Genomic DNA, 22,118 nt, shown 5'->3' with positions numbered 1-22,118 from the left:
AAAGCAACACCGCTTGTACAGTCCTGTCTCAGGAATGTTTTTAATATGTTCAAAGTGTTTTACAGGTAACAAGGAAATGAGGACAGATAAAAGGATAGGCCAGCTCTTCCTGGTTGGTGCAGGTAGATGATCTCGAGCAAAATTGCAGAACATACACCACGCAAAGACACTGCTTATTTGGTGTGGTGCTCTAAGCCACCTGACTTAACAGAGCAAGTTCCCAAGAATCTGTTAATGGAAATTTCTCCCATCCCTCTAGCATATTTGTAACATATGATCATCAAGAAGTGATTCTTATGTCATAAAAAGTCCCAAAATAAAGCAAGTGTCTGAACAAGTGTCCTGTGACAGCCCAAAATTCCACATTCCCCTGCCAAACCCGTCTCTCTACATGGACAACAAAGAACTCAGGATTGCTGTAGAAGTACTTCTATCTGCTTTTTGCAGAGCATTCAATAAATCGTTTCTAGCTGTTCCAGTTGCTGCCACAGGCGAAGCAAAAAAATAAGTAAGGATTTTATCTCCAAAAGAAATTTGTGGTAAAAACTTCAAGGAACAGACAGCACAGAAAAGATTGGCTCTAGAACAGCTGTTTCTCAAGGTCTCACCCTGTAGGAACTCGATGTTCTAATTGCCAGAAAATGCACAGGTTGTTTTGGATTATGTGTTAATTAACAGATCTGTGGCACAGACAGTATGAACTGCTACTACGAATGAGTGTGAATAACCATTCCACATTTTTTAGCTGATTGTTGTATAACATCACTTCCTTAAAAACAACATATACTTCATGGAAGACCCACCCAGGTGCCAGAGAATCCCATTTGCATCAGAAAAGTGGTACTCAGATCTGCCCTTAGACGAGATCTTCATTATTATTTTATGGTTATATTCAGATTTATTTGCATAACACATCACTGAGTAATAGAATTGCATCAGTTGCAAACTTGCCTATTAACATCTGTACTGGTTCTAGCTTAATTTAAAGCATGAAAAAGAGGGGAGTTCCTGGGAAGCTGCCAACAGTAAAGTCCTCCTGCACTTTAAGCGAATAGTTTGTTTCCTCCACAGGAGACAGATCAATACTCAAGAAACAAAAACAAAATCAAGAAAAGCTAAAAGCTTAGTCATGTAAATCAGGGGGGAAGAAAAGTGAAAGAAAGCTCCTCATTGGCATTCTACAACTTCTGCAGACCCCCATGGCCCATTAGCTAATTTCTGTTAAAACACAGAGCTCTGGAATGATAAATGCCAGAGGCACATTTCTAAAGGTTTGTGGTTACTGAAATAAACATGTCCCTGTTCCCAGGACACCAAGAGACAAAAAATTAACCAGAGGTTAACTGGGTCATTAGCTATAGCACAATATAGGTCACTGCAGATTTAATTTAGTTTGTATTCAGCTAAAGAATCAAATACAGCAACCAGTTCTCACAGCAGGAAAGCACGTAACTTATCAGCATGCTGACGTATCTTAGATACCAGGACACCATGTCTGTCATGATTCATACCACTTTTAACTGATGTCACATTATTTTGATGAATCAAATTACAGCATCTACACACACATGCATACAACTTAAATGGTTCTGAATCTAAGTATTCAAATACATGCACAAATACTGAATATTTAACATCTAAGCTTTTCCTCCAAAATAGGGTTGGCAAGAAAGTAGTCAATACACAAGCCTAAAAAAAAAAGTCATGTGGGTTAAGGAAAAGCCAAAACATCAGGTTTTAATGAGTTTCATCAGCACCTAAATAAGATATATAAGTATTTTGTCTCAACACAGTCTCTTATGAACAACATACTTCAGGAGCTCTAACATGAGAAGCCCAATAGCCCAAATGCTGCAAGAATTAGTAATACTAAATAAACATTTAGAACCTGTTTGTACCCTACAGATATGCATCGGTCTGCACTAAAGAAGAGGGTTTTGAAAGACTGCACGAATTATCAAGAAGCCTGTATAATGTATTTCAAACCAGTGAGGTCGATTTATTTTTTTTAATTAGATTGATCTTAAGACCTTAAAACAGGATTAGATAGAATAAAACAATAAATAGATTTAAGCAAGGACTTCAAGACTTTTAATTCTCTGCAGTAAAATTTTTGTTACAAGTGTGTAGCTCTCCTAGAATTCAGAGACATCTAGCACATGCATTAGTAACTTATAAGCCTAATACTTTTCTTCACTTCATGCAGAGCTCCAGAAATGTGGCTCATGAATTCTCCTACCAAAACCTGCATCAAGATCAGAAGAAAAAAAAAAAAAGGCATTTAACAAATCTCAAATTCCGTAGTACTATTCAGTCTAGCTTCATAATCACATGAACGTACAACTTCTGCAGCACAGGGTTTCTAGAGCAGATGACACAAAACATAAAGCCATTTAGATATCAGAAGAACCACCAAGCAAATACTCCCCTGTGGAATCATTTGAACCCCGCAGGGAAATCCCCAGGGCCCTGCCCTGGAAGAATATACCATAGAGTCTCTACCTAGACTGAAAGAAAAGACATCCCCACGGAACCTTGCAACACTGTGATCCACTCCAGTTTACGTTCCCCATATGTTCCTAATTCTTGTGGTTTCTCCTTTCCCCGTTTCCTCATTGGTTGTGATACCCCTGGTGGCTGGCCCCATCTTCCCTGTAGGGCAATGCCCCTTGCCCTGCCCTTTGTGCCGCCCCTGTGCCCTCAGACCATTGGCCACTGACCCCTACTTAACCTTGTGCACAACACACAGCCAGGTCTTTTGTGCCTGATTCCCCTTCAGCATGCTGGAATAAACCTTCACTGGAACTTATTGTACAAAAGGCCTTTTCTGCCTCTCTTTGCCGAGCTAGCTGTGCTGAGTGTGGTGGTGTGGACTTGACTGCTTTGCCTGAATGCCTACCCAAACAGCTTTTCCACAGGAGATTCTTATTGGGAAATAGGTAGCAGCTTCCACCATCTAAAGCCCCACACTGCTACAATCCCCTAGTACAATATGGTTTCCGTACCATATGCTTTAGTGTCATTGTTTGGAATTTGTTTTCCCCCCATCCTCCAACAGATTATGTGGAATGCTCAGCAACATCTAAAATTTATAGTCAGCTACATGTTATTACACTCCTGAGACATCTTTTTACAATACAGTAGTAAATTAACCCATAAAAGGCTTCCTGGGAAATTAGTTTATTAAGTGCCTACTAATAGTCAAAGAAATCCTTACCATATTCCAACTTAACACAATAACCTTCACAACATACCAAACACATTGAGGTCATCAGATAAGCAATTCTAAATGCTGCTCCTTCTGAATACAAAGTTTACATGGGACTTAGAATATAGTTTTAAATTAACAAGTCTTGATGTTTTTTTAAAAATAAGCCACATAGAATCATTAAGTGTTTTCTTGCATTGGAAATGCTATCTTTCAACCTGCCATTTTTCTAACAATTTTGTCTCTTTTTCAGCTGTCTTTTTTTCCAAAACAATCTTATTCTGGTCATACTTACACACATATCTTCAAGTTAGTTCCCTTCTCTTCATATCACCTTACTGATCCACACTCAAAGAGCTCAAAACTGCAAACTACCAAACTACCACCCAGAAGAACACTTCAAGAATCGCTGTGAAAAGTGCAATCCAAACAAATTGTCAAGAATTGTTAAAACAGTAATACAGGTTCAATATAGTGAAAACATAAATTTATAGGCAAAGAAATTCCATCAAGGGTTACTAATTGTGACAATTGTAAACCCAGTAAAGCCTGTAGAACTTGCTGAGTGATGAGGAGTTCTCAGTATCATACCTCTTTACATCTGTATTCTTGTTACATGCTAAAGTGCCTATTATCAGCTGTAACCTGAGCTTGACAGGTCTCTGTAACTGCCTTGGTGTGAGAATAAGAATATCGGATTAGGCCAGGGCATTACTCATCTGCAGTGGCCCAATACTATCTTTGCTTTTGAGATTCTTAAACAGGCATTTTTTAAGTAGACCAATGAAATACATGCCAAATTATTTTCCAATGTCTGCTGATACAAACTGAGGTACTCAAAATATGTTTTCACCACCTTCAGTACATGCATGATAATATTGCTTATTACCCGAGCCCAAAATAAGGTCTTGAAACAGATATGCAACATCCGTGGCCTATTTAGTAAGGTAAAAACTGATAATAATATGCCCCTCAACTATGTAAACATTAACATAGCTAGGAAAGTGGCTACTGCAGCATGCTCTCTCTCATCTTTTCTGTCATTTAAAGAGACTAACTACTTCGAAATTGTTACACAAGTTTTTCTGAAAAAGGAAAGAAAAATCAAGGTATTCAAGTAGAAGTCTGACAGACCACAAGAATCTGCAGTGAACTGCATTGCACTGGAAGTGATTTTTAGCTCAGCCTTGCATTTTCTGCAACTTACGCACCATGAACAGGATTCCTGTAATATCATTATTAAATCCTGCTTTAGAAATAAAACAAGAAGTTCCTATCTGCAGTAAATAATTTCACCTTGAAACTCCATTTAAGGTTCCCACCACAAAAAATAGCTGACATCTTCTGCAGAGGTTTCCACTTGAAGTATAATAACTTCTCTGTTAGTGGTTTCTACAGAATACATGCTAACAAAGAAAAGATAACACAGAACAAATGTACCAGTTTTTTTCTTTAGTGACAATATAATAGAAAAAGTAAACTTGAACTACTTCCTTCAGAACATAGTGCAACACTGGAAACACATTTACCAAGAGGAATTGGACACTCCTCCTAAGGCTACTGTAAAAAAGGAACATAATCTGGGATCAAAGGTTCGAAGGAAGCTACTTCTGCAGCTGACCATCTTCCCTTCTGTGTCAGCAAAGTACAGAAGGTGAATAAAACAAACAATTTGAATGCTGCTTTGCAGTATCAGGGTCTATTCTAGGTTATAAACTTTATAGGGGTAGCAGAAATTCACTCAAAAGTAAATTAATTTATAGAGGACACTATTTTTGCCTTTTTTCCCCCCCCTCATCTCTCCACAGATGATGATTCATTTCTTCTGGTTGATTCCTCTACGGGAAACATTTCTTCAGCTTGTCAGAATAGTGAAGCATGGGATTGAAAAATAAAATTTTCTGACATACACTCAAACATTTCATTTTAATTGACTCAAACTTAATAAGCTTAGTTTGTGTTGAGCAAAATTAATCAAAACTAGACAGTTCATATTCTGACAGTGCACAAGAAAGGGATAGGAAATAGCAGAAATCAAGAGTATAAAAATTGGCATGTTGTAGTTCAATGATTTAAAATCCTGATCTGCTAATTGTGAGACTTTTCTCACCAGAAAATAAAAATTAAGACTGCAATCAAGAGTTAAATTAACTGAATCACTGAGATAAATCCAGAGCAGATTTTTTAAGAACAGAGCAGAGGTCTGAAAGGCATTTAGTTGTCCTTATTCTATGATGCTTTCAAATTTTATTTCAGGTTTGATTTGGGTTTTTTTTAATTCAAAAGCACAACTGAAAAATTTGTTGAATACTACACCACATAACTACACTGCATTCATTAGGATTAGTGACATATGTACTACACACCAGTGCCAATGAGATATCTCAATTTATGTTGCTATGCAAACAAGTCTACAAGGATATTCAGCACACTGGAAAAATCTGATCTTGGTTTAGGTTTGTTTTAAATCAAAACCACTTTGCAACAGTGGTTTCCAATGAATGTTAGGTGCTCAGTGCCAACTGTCTTGCTCTAAGAGGTTGCCTGGCTGTTTATTTATTAATGCAAAATAGCATCTAACTACACATTAGACAAGGAGGAAGCTGCTTAGCATACACTAACATGTAAATCAAGAGCTCAAATTTAGTGCTAATAGCTTCCCCACTTCTGATATAAACCTTCCTTACTACACAGTCCCCATTAAACTTCTTCACACGTGTAATTAAAGCAAGGGACTAACTTAGCTTTATCCACCAAAGTAGTCACAGAATATTTTTGAAAGTTAAAAGTTAAAACTTCCGTTAATACTTCATCTTTTTAAAATTTAATATAACTGTTCTTTTAATTGCTTTAGTTGTAATATCTTCATTCTTACAAGAACTGGCAAAAAATTTTTGAGGTATCTGAAAGTTATTTTTGTAATTTTGAAAACTACTTACTATTTAAGGCTGTCTGGTTCTTTGCAAACTACAGCCATATTACAAGATAAAAGCAGGATGAATTCACAGTTAAGTTTTATTGTTTGATAGTATAGTAACTTCAGCTTCACCTTTAATGAGATAAATGGTACTGGCTGAAATATAGTACTCAGTCACACTTTAGAACAGTGGTGCAGAAGCTATAAAATATAAATTATACTAGGTAATAAGCTACTCTAAATGCATCACACTGTTGAAGCTTTTATGATCTGTAGCTAGCGACTTCAGTACTCCAATGTGAAACTACAAATCCTTACTCTACTAGAGAGAGGAAGAGTAAAAATCACAAGGATTATCTGAAACTAGATTAAGCCTTTCCCTAAAGGCCTTCCCTAAAGCCATAGTTAATGCATTTCACCAATTAAACATGTAAGTTAGTATTACAGTTAGCCATCTGATGGAAAAGGACTTAATAAGTGAACTAAAACTGTTAAAAGCTAAAAGACAGTCTCAAAATTTTCAAGAAGATTACAAGAGGAGGAAATTGAAACTACACCACTTTTCTGGAGTGAAGTGCTGGACTACTTGCACTTCACTCCAGAAAATCAGGACAAATCCCTATTCAACAGCAGTGCCTGAAAGAAAGGAAGACACCAACAGAGGTATTAAGTAAGTAGAACAGTCTCCAGCTTTTTTTACAGAGGTGAAAATGAAACCTCTTTTGCTTAGAGGGAAATATTTTTGTCTTGCCATAAAACAACTTCCAAAAGAATACTTACATTTTTTCCACAACCTGTAATTTTCTCATTTACCATTTGTCAGGGCCCAAAGATCTTTTACTGCACATAGGATGCTTGCACATGTTTAACGATAATTTTACCAAACAAATGTCACAGTTTGAATTTAAAAAATCAATTAATATTGCTGATATTACTAATTTAACACCATTAATATCATACTGTGAACAGCTACAGAACCTACAGTATCTTGTACCATATCTAAAGTCTGCTGGTTGCAAGTCTGCTCTCCAGCAGACAGCACCAAGAAGATAACCCATGCAAATATCACAGGCAAGGTAATTTAATAGAATTTTTAATGATTGCTTTGATCTTACAGTTAGACTATCAAACAAGGGTGACTAAGACAGATCATTAGATAGAGATTTAGATGTACTACTTAGAATTAATTTATCTACTCTTACAGATGCCTCCACTTTCATCAGTGTTCTAGGATCTGGAACAGTTGGAAGACACAACTGGACCACAGACACCATCAGATCATGATACTGCTAGATATCCAACAAGAGATGAAGATTTACCCAGTGAATTAGAAGGCAGAAGACACACTGCAGTGTTGTCTTTGACAGCAAACGTACTGTCTCACACTTCCATATGCACAACTAAGTTACGTTTTGTACAGTAATTTGTCTCTGCACAAATTATCTATGAAAAAAAGCTTTCCAAGAGCAGAAACATATAATTTTTCTCTAAACAAGTCAAGTCTTCCACAATGACTACTTCTCCCTCTGATAAAGAATGGATGACATAAAGGAGTCCAGTTATTTAGGAAGTCCTTCAAATGGTGCTGTACTGTAATACACGGGAAAATAAAAAATTAAGTAGTAGTCTTCTTACCATGCGTCTACCAAGTATCTGTTGTTGGAGAAGTATTGAAAATTTTGTTCTTAGAATTTTGGTACCTTAACTTTTCTTAGAAGTAAGCTGCAATTTCCCAGACAGCATATTTCAGTCATATTTCAGTCACAGAAGTAAAATGTATGAGTTTGAGATACTTATATTAAAATTATAAAAACAGAGCAAAACCCCACCATAAAACACATCTGGTCCTTTTTGACCTGTGTTCTTTCTGCCCACTGGGGTAACATGCAGGTAATTGCAAAAAAAGATGCATAAAGAACTTCACATTGTTAACACTTCAACCACAAAGACAGAATCCAGAAGAAAAATAATAAATCTATAAGCAGAGCTAAGAAACTCTATATAACAGATCAATTGATCAGGACTTCCAGATACCAAAAACCCATAAGGTATTTTTCTTATTCAGTCTCCAGACTGAAAATAACAGCAGCTACTAACACAACTCAGCATCTTTTAGATGCACAATCTTCCTTTCCCAAATACTACTCAAAATCACAAGTTCTTATATAAAGCGATATAATCTATTAAATTGGAGAGTCATAGTCAATGACTCAATTTTGGAGATTATCAGAACTGTCAGACCATAGTAGAGCTACAATCTTTACAGGTTTCCTACCTCAGGGATCAGTAATTTCAGTGTTTCGCAATGACTGCTGCCTAAAATCTACAAATAAGACAGGCAATTCAATTGCTTTCCTTTCAGGAACTTGAAATAAGGTGCTGACCATTTCTAAATGAAATAAGTCTTCCAGAAGCAATGAAATTTCATCTAATATTTGTCATATCTTGATACGTAAGACCATTCACGTCTTATGTATTGATATTTACAGTTGCTTATCCATCACCACAAAGTTGCAACCTTCATTTCAGAATACTATATACAGGCTAGCAACAACTAATAGCCTGATAGATTAACTTTATTTTGACACTCTCCCCCAACAATCAATTAAATGTGGCTAATCAGTACTAGTGAATACTCATCAGAACTTTTATTTCAGTTCCACAAACCACTTAAACTCAGTGAACTTAGAGCTGCTATTCTGATTTTACTGCAAAAGGTGAACTAATGCCAGAAAACACACACAGAAATACAAAATAACAAAGAGAAACTAGAAAAACATTTTTATAGAATTCAGAAATATTACACATCCTTTTTCTTCCTACAGAGGTCAGCCGCTAATTAGCTGAAATCCTCCTTTATTGAACTTGTACTATAATTTCAGAAATTCTTCCCACACACCATTAAAGGGAAGGGTGAGGACAGGTGGCGGAGACAGTGGAGAAGCAATTAACCAGCAAGAAACTACATGGAGAAATTCAGACAATTTCCAAAAGTTAAACAAAAATCCAAGTGTATAAGAAATTCATATAAATAGGAAGTGGGGGGCAACGGGAAAACAAAGAAAAAAGAACAAAAAACAAACAAAACAAAAATAACAACAAAACAAAATACTAACAAAAATACCACACACAAAAAAAAACCAAAAGAAGACAAAGTAAGTCCCACTCATTAAGTTTGTCAGGTTTCAAATTAAACCATGGTTTGTACTAGAATAAACCCAAGATATTCTAAAGAACATGAGCATACTGGAACATCCATTTTATACATAAGCCTATATGTCATTATTATGTCCACTCCAGCCTGAGAAACTGATCCAGCACTCTGATAAAATATTAGAACATGTTCTGTCAAGAATACTGCAAGAGACAACTGAAAAGGCAGGTTTTATCTACTCTTCATGAAAATTGACAAAGGCATGGAGTATTCTACCCAGAAGTATGATCTCACTGAAAACTTTAACCAAGATTCTTTGATGGGTTTGTAGACGTTCTTGATCTTACTGTCACTCAATTCTAAATTTCACAGTAAGACAACATCTTCATATGGCTGAAGGATGTTAAGAGGAAAAAAGTGAAAAAATATTGTGTTTCACTGAGGAGTTACAACTATTTAAAAAATATTTTAATCATTTTATGCTATCTATAAGTAAGTAGATATAGTAACTACAAGTAAGTTAGAGATATCTGACTTTGAAATTAATTATTTCTAAAAACAGTCTTGAAGGGAAGGTAAAATATAAATTTGCACCAAGTTGTAGAGTTTCTTGAGATTAGATATTAAATCTATCATCTCAAAAATATGTATTTCTATTACACAGCAAAAGTATTTGCTTTATTCTATCACCTTCTCACTCACAACACAGAAGGCTCTGAATAATTTATATATCTGTTTTAAATCAGTTATATTTGCAAATTTGATATCACCAAGACTGTTTGAATTACTGTTTGTAGATAAGCAACCATAACTCTTCCAACCCGAGATCCTTAAAACAGAAATGCTCAAGAGGAAGTCACAGTAGTGAAATACATAAACTTTCTTAAAAACAAAACATAGCCAGAGCAAAACATCATCCATTACAAATTAACATTTTGTTTCATGAAATGCTACTTAGGTAAAAAACAACTACAGACATTTTCCTATCCATTTAGAAGAAATGACGGAGAAGCTGGTATTGAAATGGGAAACTAATGAGTTTATGCAGTACGGACAAACACTTTCAGCTAGAAATTATCCTAAATGAGACTCTTAGCAAGGAATCTATTGAAGGAAAAAAAAAAAAAAAAAAGAAAACAAATACAAAGCACCAAAAAAGTCCATCAAATAATATATAGCCAAAACACAAGTGCAATTAAAAGTGTCTTTTTTTTTTTTTCAAATATCCAAGTCCAGGGGGAAAAAAAATCCAATAAAGAATTTGAGACTAACACTATTTTCTGAATGAGACTAAACCAAACACCTACAAACCCTCCAAATTCAAATGACAAAATGTCCAAACTAGCGAAACCCTTTGATACCAGAAACCTGGCCTTCATTTCCATGATTTGTGTTGAAGAGCGTACAGAGTTCACCTAACTCCCTAACAGAGATTAAAAATAAAGCTATCCTACTTAGACTAACATTTTGAGCATTTCACTTCTCTCATGTTCCATTTCCCTACCCCAAAAAAACAAGAGGAGCAGCTAAGGTTAACTGAGAAGTCAGCAAGAACAGTTTAGCTTTTGAACAGCACATTTTAACTTTTCCGTTTCACTGCTGTAGAACATTTTATGAAATGCAAGGATTAGTTAAAGTATATAAAAAGGATTGATTCTGACTACTCTAATAATACTTTAAATCTAAAAAAAATTGCTCACAGGTATCACTTTTACTTTCATATAATGAGAAATTCAAAAGAAACACTAAACATTAGCAGGGATAAGCTACATAATATCTTCATGCAAACTCATTGAAGTTATGCTTGGAGAGGGGAGAGAGAGAAGGAAAGAGAATTGCTACATATATAGCTAGCACAAAAACAAACACTCCAGCTGCATCCTTTGGAGAACTCAGACACATTATACTCTAGTGCATAAGTTCTAAAAGCATGGCCTGCCATGCCTTATACACTACACGCACTGAGAATAAAAGCTATTGCACTGCAGATTAATTTTGGAATGCAGCTGCCACTTAACCAATTTAAGGGCTTTTCACAACAACTCTCTGACGGTGTAAGAAGACATTCGTTATCAATAGGAAAAAAACAAAAACCAATTTATTGCCATGGTAAGAGTTTTCAGAAAAATATAGTATTTTTACCATTTATTTCTTACTAAATTTAACATTAGTCACAGAAAAGCATAATCACTTATGCATCCATTCACATGTCTGAAAGTCGGAGAAAACAAAGGAGATGACACAGATGTTTCACCTGTTTTAATAGCCATACATGATTTTAAAACAAACCAACAACAACAATTAATAAAAAAAAAAAGAAGAAAACCACCAAAACCGTAGCTAATTAGAGTCCCCACTTCCAGATATATGCAAGTCCTACAGCCAGATTTACGCCTAGTCCCTTCCTTGCAGGGGCGTTGAACAGCCCAGCACAGGGCTAGGAATCAGAAGTTTTTAGTACAGGACATTATTTGCCACTGTCTCACAGAGTGACCTTGGGCAAGTCACTTCCCCTGCATCTCAGCTCCCCACCACCTGACAGTCCGTCCCCAGATCCCCACTGAGCGCCGAGGACCGAAACCCGGTAATTACTCACTGTAAGTGACTCTACATCGATGAAGCTGGAATAAAGGGAAAGGGGGAGTGGGAGTTTCCCCTCAGCTACAGGTGATAGAAATCCCCCCGGGATGGATTGTGTCTCCCTCCCCGGGGAGAATCCCCCCAGCCTTTCCCCGCTTCCCCAGCGTACCGGTTAGCCCAGAGGCGGCGGCAGCTCCGGCTGCCGGCCCCGAGCGCGGGAGGCAGCCGCGCCCTCCGGGCCTGGCGGCCGCCGCCGGAGCAGTGCCGGGGCCCTGGCCGGCTGCGCGGGGATGCGGCACCACTCGCAGCCTCGCCGGGCGGACGCTCGCGGGTGCTGGAGCCGTGAGAGGCGACCAGCGCTCCGCAGCGGAGGTGGCCTCGGCACCCGGCGGGAGGCGAGCGCGCTGGGCTGCGGGCGCTGCGCCCCCGCCGCGGTCCGCCCGCCCGCCCTTTCCCGCGCCGCTGGCCAATGCGGGCCGCGCCAGGAGCCGGCTTGGACCATCTGTTGCGAGGCGCCTCCCCCAGCCCCTTGCCGGGGGCTCCCGCCCAAGCGCAGCCAAGGAGGGGGAAGCCTGCAGAGAGCCCGCGGCCCCCGCGAGGAGCCCTTCGCCCTGTGCATCTCGGGGGCTGGGGCCGAGCTCCGCCTCCTTCCCCCCGCAAGAATCGCCCGGTCCCAGCGCCGCCGCTTCTCCCTGGACGCTCGGCTCCCTCGCAGCGCGCACGGCGCCCGCCCGGACAGCCGCCTCAGGAGCGTCTCTCAGGAGGAACGGGGATGCCAGGGAGCAAGAGCTGCATGTGGGACTGATCCTACTCAGGTGCGCAGGCGATAAGTCTCGACCTGATAAAATTTTTGCACTTCCCACCTAATAACAGGAATTCTCCATGTGGAATGTTGAGCGGAGTAATGTGTCTCATCCTGCTTCAGTGTGAGAAACAGGGCTAAAATCTTTCTGTGTTTAGACTTAGACGTCTCTTGTGAGCAAGCTCTCCCAAAAGAGTCAAGTCTCTTTCACTATTTAACATGTTTGAGTTTTAGCCTTTCACGTTCCCAGTCGGAGGGTTTTCCCGCAGACATGAGGGCAGTCTATTTGCACAGTCCTTTATTTTGGGTCTCCACCCCAGGCAACAGTAGCTGAGATACAGCGCAGGTGTAAAATTTCACTAAAGCAGAGCGATAGTTCCTGTTTTACTTCTCTTTTTGTATTAATAATTTCCTTGTTACAGATCTCTCTGATTATGCTTTTTAACCAGGTGCCTGCATTTCCTGTTGATTCTACAGAGAAAATCGGGGACTAAGACACTAACTTTATTCCAACAGGTTCTAGAGTAATAGTTTTAGGAACTCGTGTCAAGAAAAAGATGCAAATGCATCTCAACTTTTAATAGCTTAAAGTTAAGAAAATAATCTTGAGATTCATGATGTGTAAAGGAAGAAAGGTGCATTTCTTTAATGGGCGAACACAAGTTCTAATTTGTTTGGTTTATTTCATTTTTTGAAACTGTCAGGTTCTTATATCGCACTAGAACAGTGTCAAATTATTGGTTTAAAACTGGAGTATGGACTGGACACAATTTGCAGGACTTGAGGATTTGACGTATAGACGATTTTATGATGGGCTGAATGTCAAAGGGTCAAAATGAGATAGATAATCTTGCAATTAAATTAATCATAGGCTCTTTTATTCTAAAAAAATACTTCTGGTACCAACCAGTTGTATTTTGTACTAATGCTGTTATGACATGGGTTGTAAGTGGTTCAATATGTTACTCCAAACAGACATTTTCAAAGATGGGATCTATATCTTGCCCACTAAAAATGTTATGTCTTTGCATTAAAGGGGGTCAACATAGCTGAGCTTTATCTTATTATTACAAAAAAGCTCTAAAAAGTACACAAAATTAAGTGATTGCGATCTTTCTTGTGAGACTCCAAATGGATGAAATTTTGTTCTCAATGTGCATGTGTAATGCCTCTAAATCTGAAGGGACAATTTGTCATTACAAGATTTTTTAAGGAACAATTTCTATATAGTTATAATTACCAGAATGATAAATTGGCTAGTGAATCTTCCATTAATCTTACAAAGCTGTTCTCAAGCCTAAGTTATTCCCGTATATATTCTAATCAAGACTGGTCATAATAATTCTGTGAGATATTATATATAGCATTAATGCAAGGTTTTGTCTTACGACTTCAAGAAAGTTGTTATTGATTTTATTAATATACAGAAATTCCTTCTAACAGCTTAAACAAATTGACCTAGGTATTAAATACATGCATGAAAAATTGCTCTTCTCTCAAGTGAAGAGCATGCTGTCATCATATATGAAAGACAAAGGATGGTTGTAAATAAAACTACATATAGGCACACATCTGACCTCTGAAACAGTGAAAATACAAATAACTTGTTCAATTGTACAAGAAATCTTGGCAAAGTCTAAAAGCATAGGCAGGTAGGTCTGTCCCAGTCCACTGCTATAATAGACAATGCTGGTAAATATAAAACCTTATGTCTTAAGGCTCAAAATAATATTTTTCTATTAAGTGGTTTAATTTACAAAATGACTGGAGCAAAGGCAGTTGCTTGCATTTTTAAAATACCTTTTCTTTCTGCTTGCTAATTACCCTTTTACTACTTTTTGTAGAGATTAGCAATATGACAAATTCTGCATGCATTCACCATGTATGTGTGTCATGGATGTCTATAGGCCAAGATCAATTTAGGATTTTTCTTCTGTATTTTTACTTGCCTCTACCTTGGAATGTGACCTTGGCCAGTTTGCTGAACTTGCCTGTGAATCGTTCTTTCATCTGTGAGATCTGGGACAGCTGAACTTGAAGAAGGACACTTTATTAATAACAGTATTCCATGAATTTATTTATCTATAAAAAATTAACTAGTAAATAATGTCTTTGAATATAGGCATTCAGTCATTGTGCATCATAACATGTGGCAATATGTGCTGCAGCCCAGAAAGCCAGCTGTATGCTGGGCTGCACCAAAAGCTAAGTAACCAGCAAGTCAAGGGCTGTGATTCTCCTCCTCCACTGCTCCTGTGGGATTCCACTGGAGTACTGCATCCAGCTCTGAGGCTCCCAGCACAGGGAGGGTGTGGACCTGCTGAAGCCCCTCTGGGGACAGACTGGGAGAACTGGGGTGTTCAACCTGGAGAATGGAAGGCTCCAGGGAGATTTTAGTGACCCTTCCACTGCTTAAAGGACTCCAAGAGAGCTGGAGAGTGACTTTGGACAAGAGGCTGGAGCAACAGAACAAGGGGTAATTGCTTTCCACTGACAGAGGGCAGGGTTAGATCCATATTAGGAAGAAACTCTTCCCTCTGAGGGAGGTGAGGCACTGGCATAGGTTACCCGGAGAAGCTGTGGATATCCCATCCCTGAAGTGTTCAAGGCATGGCCGGATGAGGATTTTAAGCAATCTGGAAGATGTCCTTGCCCATGCCAGAGGGGTTGGAACTAAATGATCTGTAAAGTCCCTTCCAACACAAAACATTCTATTATTCTAGGATAACAGCATTTTCTCCTGTTTCGTTCTAAGCAGCACATATTTGGCAGTCTATAGAATGTAAAATAAGGTTCAGAACCTAGGCAGTGTTTTTTGTCAAATATAGTAAACATCTTAAAATCATCAAAGATCCTTTGTGAAAGTCATGTAGAGAATAAGCCTTTTTTTCATTGATTAGGCAGTGTATCAACATTGCATGCAGGGGTAAAACTGCAAGCAATTATAGCTCAGGAGACCAAAGATGGAGAATGAACAAGTTTCCACAGAATTCATTATGAAAAACACTGTATCCCTGAAAAACTTGGTTTTCTTCATTTAACATTATTGTGGTGCCTAGTTATGGGAGTTCCATGACATGAGGATCTGGTACTGCCAAGAAAATTATTCAAAAACTATTTTGGTGTGTTTTCCATGTTCAGTAGGTGTTCATTAACACAATAAGCTCAGGAAACATCATCTCTTGCCATTCCCACACTACAGTTTTGCCCTAAGAATTTTGGTTTTATGGTTGTGTGCATGTTGCATATTATTACGCTGTAATTTTCTTTCCCCATCTTTTCTTTATGCAAAGCTGAGCGAAATGTGATCTATTAGGGTGATACTTTAAGCCGAGTTAAAAATATTGATATACACTATCTGTTACAATCTTTTCCTAATGTCTTGGAAGATCGATTAACCTTAAACCAATCCAACAAATCTCATTGTTCTTGGTAACTTCCCTTTTCCAAATAAACATATATCAATTTACATTAATAGGATCAGTAATTGAATACTAGTGTGAAAGTAAAAGCAAACCCTAAGATCCAAATAATACAAACCTGGGGCATGGATTTAGTTCCAGATCTTGAAGCAGACTGTTCTCTGAAGTGAACCAGCTAAAACCATACAAGGGGAACTCAGATGTGAGTGCAAAAACAAAGTTTGAATTTTAACCCACGTCCACCTTTTCCTTTTTTTCTGTATGTTAAGTTCCCAGTGGAAAAACAAACCAAAACAACCCGGGACTGAAGAAACTAGTCAGAAACGTACCTTGGAGCCTTAGTCATAAAGAAGTTGCTCTGTTAAAAAGACAAAACAGATCTGTGGGAATGTTGCCACTTTAAATAAAGTGTCAAAAGCTAGGATTATTTTGGCTTTTTTTGGTTATGTGCCAGCGATGACTCAGGAACTGTTATGAAAATGAATGTGCTATTTCAAATGTGACAAGACCTAGCCTAGATTTAGACAGTGTAGCGTATTTACCGAAACAAAAAAAAAAAATCATCTTGGAAGCTGCAGAACTGAAATCAGCTGAAATGTCATTTAGCTGCTGACACTAGTGAGCAAGCAAAAACATGGAGGGACAGTAGTAACCCACTGAAAATGCCAGCAGATGGTAAGTGAAATGTTAAGTTCCTACCCCACAGGGCCATGTCTTCTGTTGTCAAACAGCTGTATCTGTAAGAGGAAGGGGGAAAACAGAAAAGCAACAATAGCAACAAGAGGTATTAGAAGTACTTAAGGAAATAGCTGTCTGAACTTCAGCAGGTAAGATGGTTGTCTATTAGTCTGTGTAAACATAGCTACCAAAACTGGCAGCTGAGGTTTTGCATGGTCTTTGATAACTGTGGTAACTGGTTACTGCAATCTCATGTTTCCTATCCCCTTCCTCAGAACACATTAAGGGAAATGGATTGTAACTCCAGTGCTAACAGGGAAGTGTTCAGCAATAAAAATCTGTAGCTTTTTTGAAAGGGCTTTGCAACCGCTGATTAGTTAATCAGTTCTGGGGAAGCACACAATCCGACCTCTAAAGAGTTTGGCTTTGTCATGGGTCCTAAAGATTGAATAGTGCTGTGAATTGGGTGAGCGAGGACTTGCAGAGAGACAGTACTGGACTGATGGCTGCTGGAAGTAAGCTCTTTGGATAGCTACAAAGAACATGCTTAACAGTAGCTGTAAATCTTTGCCTTTCTTGAGGTGTGAAATGATACACAGGTTAAAGAAAGCCTCATTATCGCCTTCCATAAGTTAGATTTCTCCTTTGGTATGTTACATATAAAGGCAGTAGCTGTGCTGACAGAAGGATCAGAGTCCTCAAGTTCCTTCTGCTACCCACTCATGCTCAGTAATTACTTTTCTGATTTTCTGTGTCTTTAAAAGCATCACTTGCTGTATTGGTTTCTACATTTAACCTAAACCAGATTTAATTTCAGATATAAGCAGTCTATAACATGGAGTCTGCTTTTTCAGTCCAGTTCATTAAGATGAATCCACCTGTCTAGATGCATTCACTTACACAAAGTGCCTTCACTTTAGGTAAGAATGGAACTCCTTGGCTATGTACCTTCTACATCTTCTGTCTTAGAACACTGATCCTGCTGTTTTCAGCTGGTAGTCTAAGTGAATGAATTATATATATCCAAGAGTTACCCTTTTGAGAGCCCATTTCCAACACCAGTTGTTGGTAACTAAACAAAATTTCTTAATTTGAAGTGTATAGTATATTCATGTACTTTAAGAGTAAATAGTTAAAATGGAACACTGCCAGTGAGGCTGTCTGAGCAATTGCATGTATCACGTGTCAGTTTTGATACAGTACTGAACCTGGCAGATTGTCATAGAATGTATTTTTTTCAGGATTTGAATAGAAGACAGTACCTGAGACATTTTAGTAAGACTAGCAGAATTTTTTTTTTCCTATCTCCCGTATGTTGAGGAAAATCATCTTGAGGAGGAATACACGAAGTCTTTTCAGTGGGAAAAAAGAGACACAGGGAAAAAATACTTCATATAGTTTGGAATTCTCTGCCAAGTTACTTACTGTAGAAGCTTCTGCAGGGACACTTTGTAAGCAAAGATTCCTTGGACTCTAGTAGGGGACTGAATATTTTTGTAAAGATGTACAGCTTTACACTGCAGGACAGGGTTCACATTATTTACTGTGAAACGGCTGGCTGCCTGCCAAACTGAAAAAACAGTCCCTTACTAGCATTTTAGCTGAAGAAAAAAAGGATAAAATAAGTACTTCAATATTGTTCTATTGCAGTGTTTAGACTCTACCCTTCAGACAGAAAAAAAAAAAAATATTACGTCAATAAATGACCCCCTCAGGATCTGAAAACTGCCAGGGCTCTCTGTGTCCTCATTTCTAAAGAAGCTTTGCAATTTCAACAAAGTCACAAAGTTGTGATTGTACCGATATACCACGCCTGTATATATGCATGTGATCTATATGGATGAGTGACATGCTTTAATTGTATTTGTAAAGGGAAAGATCAAATAATCCCATAAAACATTGTATAGATCTCAGGATTGATGATTTCATTTTGAACAAGGCAAGTTAAAAATGAGACTAAGAGCAGAGGAATCTCTGAAGTTACTCACTCTTGCAAATACAGATTGTGCACAAATCTAATACATCTAATACATCCAATGAATGTGCATAAGGCATTATTCATGATTACAAGTCCATGAATGTTTCCTAATATTTGTGTATTTCTTAAGCAATGTCAATTGACAAAAATGCAATTTCTTCATTCTTAAATGAAGAAATTATGAATTTAAGAGCGCTATCTATGGGAAATGTTTCTGTTGGCATTTGGAGGATGTATTTCACTTATACAGTGGTACTATAGGTGCACTACTATATTAACCAGTGGATCTATAATTTGCAGATGAAGAACAATACTCTTGTGATCCTTGAGGCTTTAAGTCAGCTCCAAGTTTCACTCTTCACCATCAACAAACACTCATTGGTTTACTGCTGTCTTCAGTCACACATGTAAATTTGCAATGTATTTAAACATTTGTTTTCATGCTTCCTGTTCTACATCTAAAATATAATAAAGTAAAAAGTACAACTATAGGCTAGGCTACACAAATATACATTTGTAGATATTAAGAGAAGCAGGAACCATTGTGATCGATTAATGTGATGATCTGGCACCTTGCTTTTTTGGTTATATGGCAAATCTTTCCAACTTCACTGATTACCACTGTCTCTACTATGGTAACTGTTGAATACCACAGTTTTGTTAGGCAGTATTCAATTTGCATATGCCGTATGTTTTGTATGTATTGACCCTTAAAACCAAACACTCCCTTTGGGACAAGCAGTTTGAACCACAGTCACAACTGGATTTAGCTGCTAGCCTTTACTACTTAAAAGTCTCTAACAGAATTGCCATTTTCTTTATTGACTTAGTATCTGGATTCAAATCAGACCTGCACTAGTGAGATACATGTCAGTACATATGAAGATAGACTTTGAATCTCCAGAGTCTCAAAGGCAGTTGACTTGAAAGTACTTGCTTACGCTAGGCAACAGAGAATATATATGCAAAAGCAAAATTTTTTTGAATTTTATTCTTCTCAAATATAGGAGGAACTGACATAGATAGTAATTCACTTTCCTTCTCTCTTCTGTTTCCTATAGGTCTGTAAGTTGTGCTTGGAATATTTTTTACACATTTTCTCTTGTTAAAAGAGCAAGGATTCATACTATACCACAAGATGTTAGTGGTTGTGACAGTGATAATGATGCATGCTGGTATTTAAAAAGGCAGGAGAAATAAATTTATGTTTATTTCATTCATAACATCAACACCATTCACCAGTTCTGAATAGAAGCAAAATTTAACTGAATGCCCTGCATTATACGATGCATGGCAAATTTGCCAGGGTTTCAGACAGCTGCTATAGGCAGGTAAACAACTTCTTTATTGCAGTACTGTACTAACACTCTATCCCTCTCAAAAAAATAGACTCAACTACTCTTCTGTTGAGGTATTTTTGCCTTGAAAAAACTTCAAAAATAGAAGTTGAACCTTCTGTTTCAGGAATAGATTATCAGGGCTACATTACATTCAACTAATCTGAAATCTAGGCCTTATTGTCTAGTACATTTTATCTTCAAAACATGCAAGAAATTTTGATGCTCATTACCTATTACCATTGAGGAGAGAAAATTACCCAGTTTATAAATTATCATAGTACTTTATATTTAGATCTCCTTTTAAATCATGGCAGATTCTTGAACTTGTTCATTGGTAGCATCTACAAAGTATAGAGTATACAAACAAGGTCTTACATGGAGCTGTGCCTCGGTTGTTTGTTTGTAAGTATTGTTATTAAACTCATATTTGTATTTAAGTTAAAATAAATCAACATACAGATAAAAAATAACCAGCTTAAAGGTTGTGTGAACCCTGATGTTCTGAGTGCAACAAGAGCCAAATGCTGTTTGCAGAAAACCAATGAAGCACAAAATACAGCAGCATGAGTCCCCTCCCTGTGTGCATTATTATCTCTCACACATTATCTGAGGCACCCCATCTCGCACAGTGTGTGGCTGAATAACCCCCTGCTGCTGAGTGGATTCATGCCTGCTGTTCATTTTTGAAAAGTAATTTTGTACAATTATCCTGATAAATATTGATAGCTTTCACCACTCCAGCCACAGCTAATTAAAACACACACTGTGTAAAATTTTAATTAGGATTCACATCAGGGTGAATAATGATAAAAAGAAAGAAAAAAATAGAGGGGAAAAAAAAAGGAAAGAAAGAGAGAAAAACAAAACCACTTGGCATTTGTGGGAGGACATTATTTATGACCTGCTGGTTTGCTGTTGAACTTCTTTTTATCCTCAGATTTATTTCCCCTCCCAGGTTGTTCTCAACTCCTGATCTGAGGGTGTGGAAGAAAAGAGTTCCTCAGTGTGAGCCTGTATTTTACACATTCTCAGTAGAAAGTTATATGTTTTCTACTGTGTTCGTTGCTATCCTTTCAATTGCACAATAATGACTGCAGGAACCAGGCATTTCCTGGGGATTGATGGCCACTGAGCTGGAATCTTGGCCCCAGGGAAGAGAAGGCAGTCATTAACTTCAACTGGGCTTCATTTATATTCTATACATTGGTTTTGGTTGCACATAAGTCAAAATAATCATTAAAGGATAATACACGTGAGAGAGAACAACATTATTCCATTTGCTTGAAAATGGAAAAAATTATGTAAAATCTATAGGCAAATACTTCTCATTAAGCAATGTGTAAAATTTGAGACATTTGATTGTTATGTGTCAGCTACATAGAAGCTTTGTAAGTTTTTGCAGATTTCTCTGATAATGTTAAAATTTAATACATGCAAGTTTTAATTAAAAATTTTATAGAAAAGGAGGGAGCAAATATACACCAAAAGTAATTTAAATCCGAAAAGCCACCTACATTGTGTAGTGAAATTTATTTCTATTTGGGGGCTGACTTTGTCTCCTTCACCATTCTCTATATTTGAGGAATTTGCATTTAGGTGTTAGACAATTGCAGTGTGTCCATAATACAAATAATTTCCTTCAGGGCACTAAAATAACATTACTTAGTGTAAACTTTCTAAGACTGCCTCTTACTAAAGGCACTACTAAGTTTTTTTTGGACCCATTGACTAACAGATTTCACTATGGGCTTTCTTCAGTGAGAAAGGTTAAAACCCAGGTGAACTTGTACTCACGGACAAAACATTAGGATCTTAGAATGGTAATGAAAGCAACAGCTGGCTACAGCTGAGCCTTTTTGCAGCACGTCTTTTTAATACATCATATCTACAGAGGGGGCAAAGTCAGACAAGATTTTAAAGGACATTTTGTTATGCTTGTGCTGCCAACTTACATTTGCTCTATTCTCCTCGAACTGTGAGGGAAGAATGTAAATTGTAAGTATTGCTGGCTGGAGTATACAAATGATCCAGATTATGTA

The 22,118-nt window shown here is 37.6% G+C and overlaps 1 protein-coding gene across 2 annotated transcripts in view; it reads right to left on the bottom strand.

The window, feature by feature from the left end:
• SULF2 (sulfatase 2) overlaps positions 1-12,167 on the bottom strand; it is an 89,343-nt gene extending 77,176 nt beyond the window's left edge. Inside the window, exon 1 of one of the 2 annotated variants that reach the window (XM_030288584.4) lies at positions 12,029-12,167. The gene's annotated coding sequence lies outside the window, so the exon portion shown is untranslated. The remainder of the gene's footprint in view (positions 1-12,028) is intronic. The other variant, XM_072917063.1, reaches the window with a different exon arrangement.
• Positions 12,168-22,118: the final 9,951 nt, after the last annotated feature.

Source organism: Taeniopygia guttata, chromosome 20 (assembly GCF_048771995.1).
Source record: "Taeniopygia guttata chromosome 20, bTaeGut7.mat, whole genome shotgun sequence".
Taxonomy (NCBI): domain Eukaryota; kingdom Metazoa; phylum Chordata; class Aves; order Passeriformes; family Estrildidae; genus Taeniopygia; species Taeniopygia guttata.
Note: the sequence above shows the minus strand (reverse complement) of the source record. Positions and strands in the feature narration are given on the sequence as shown.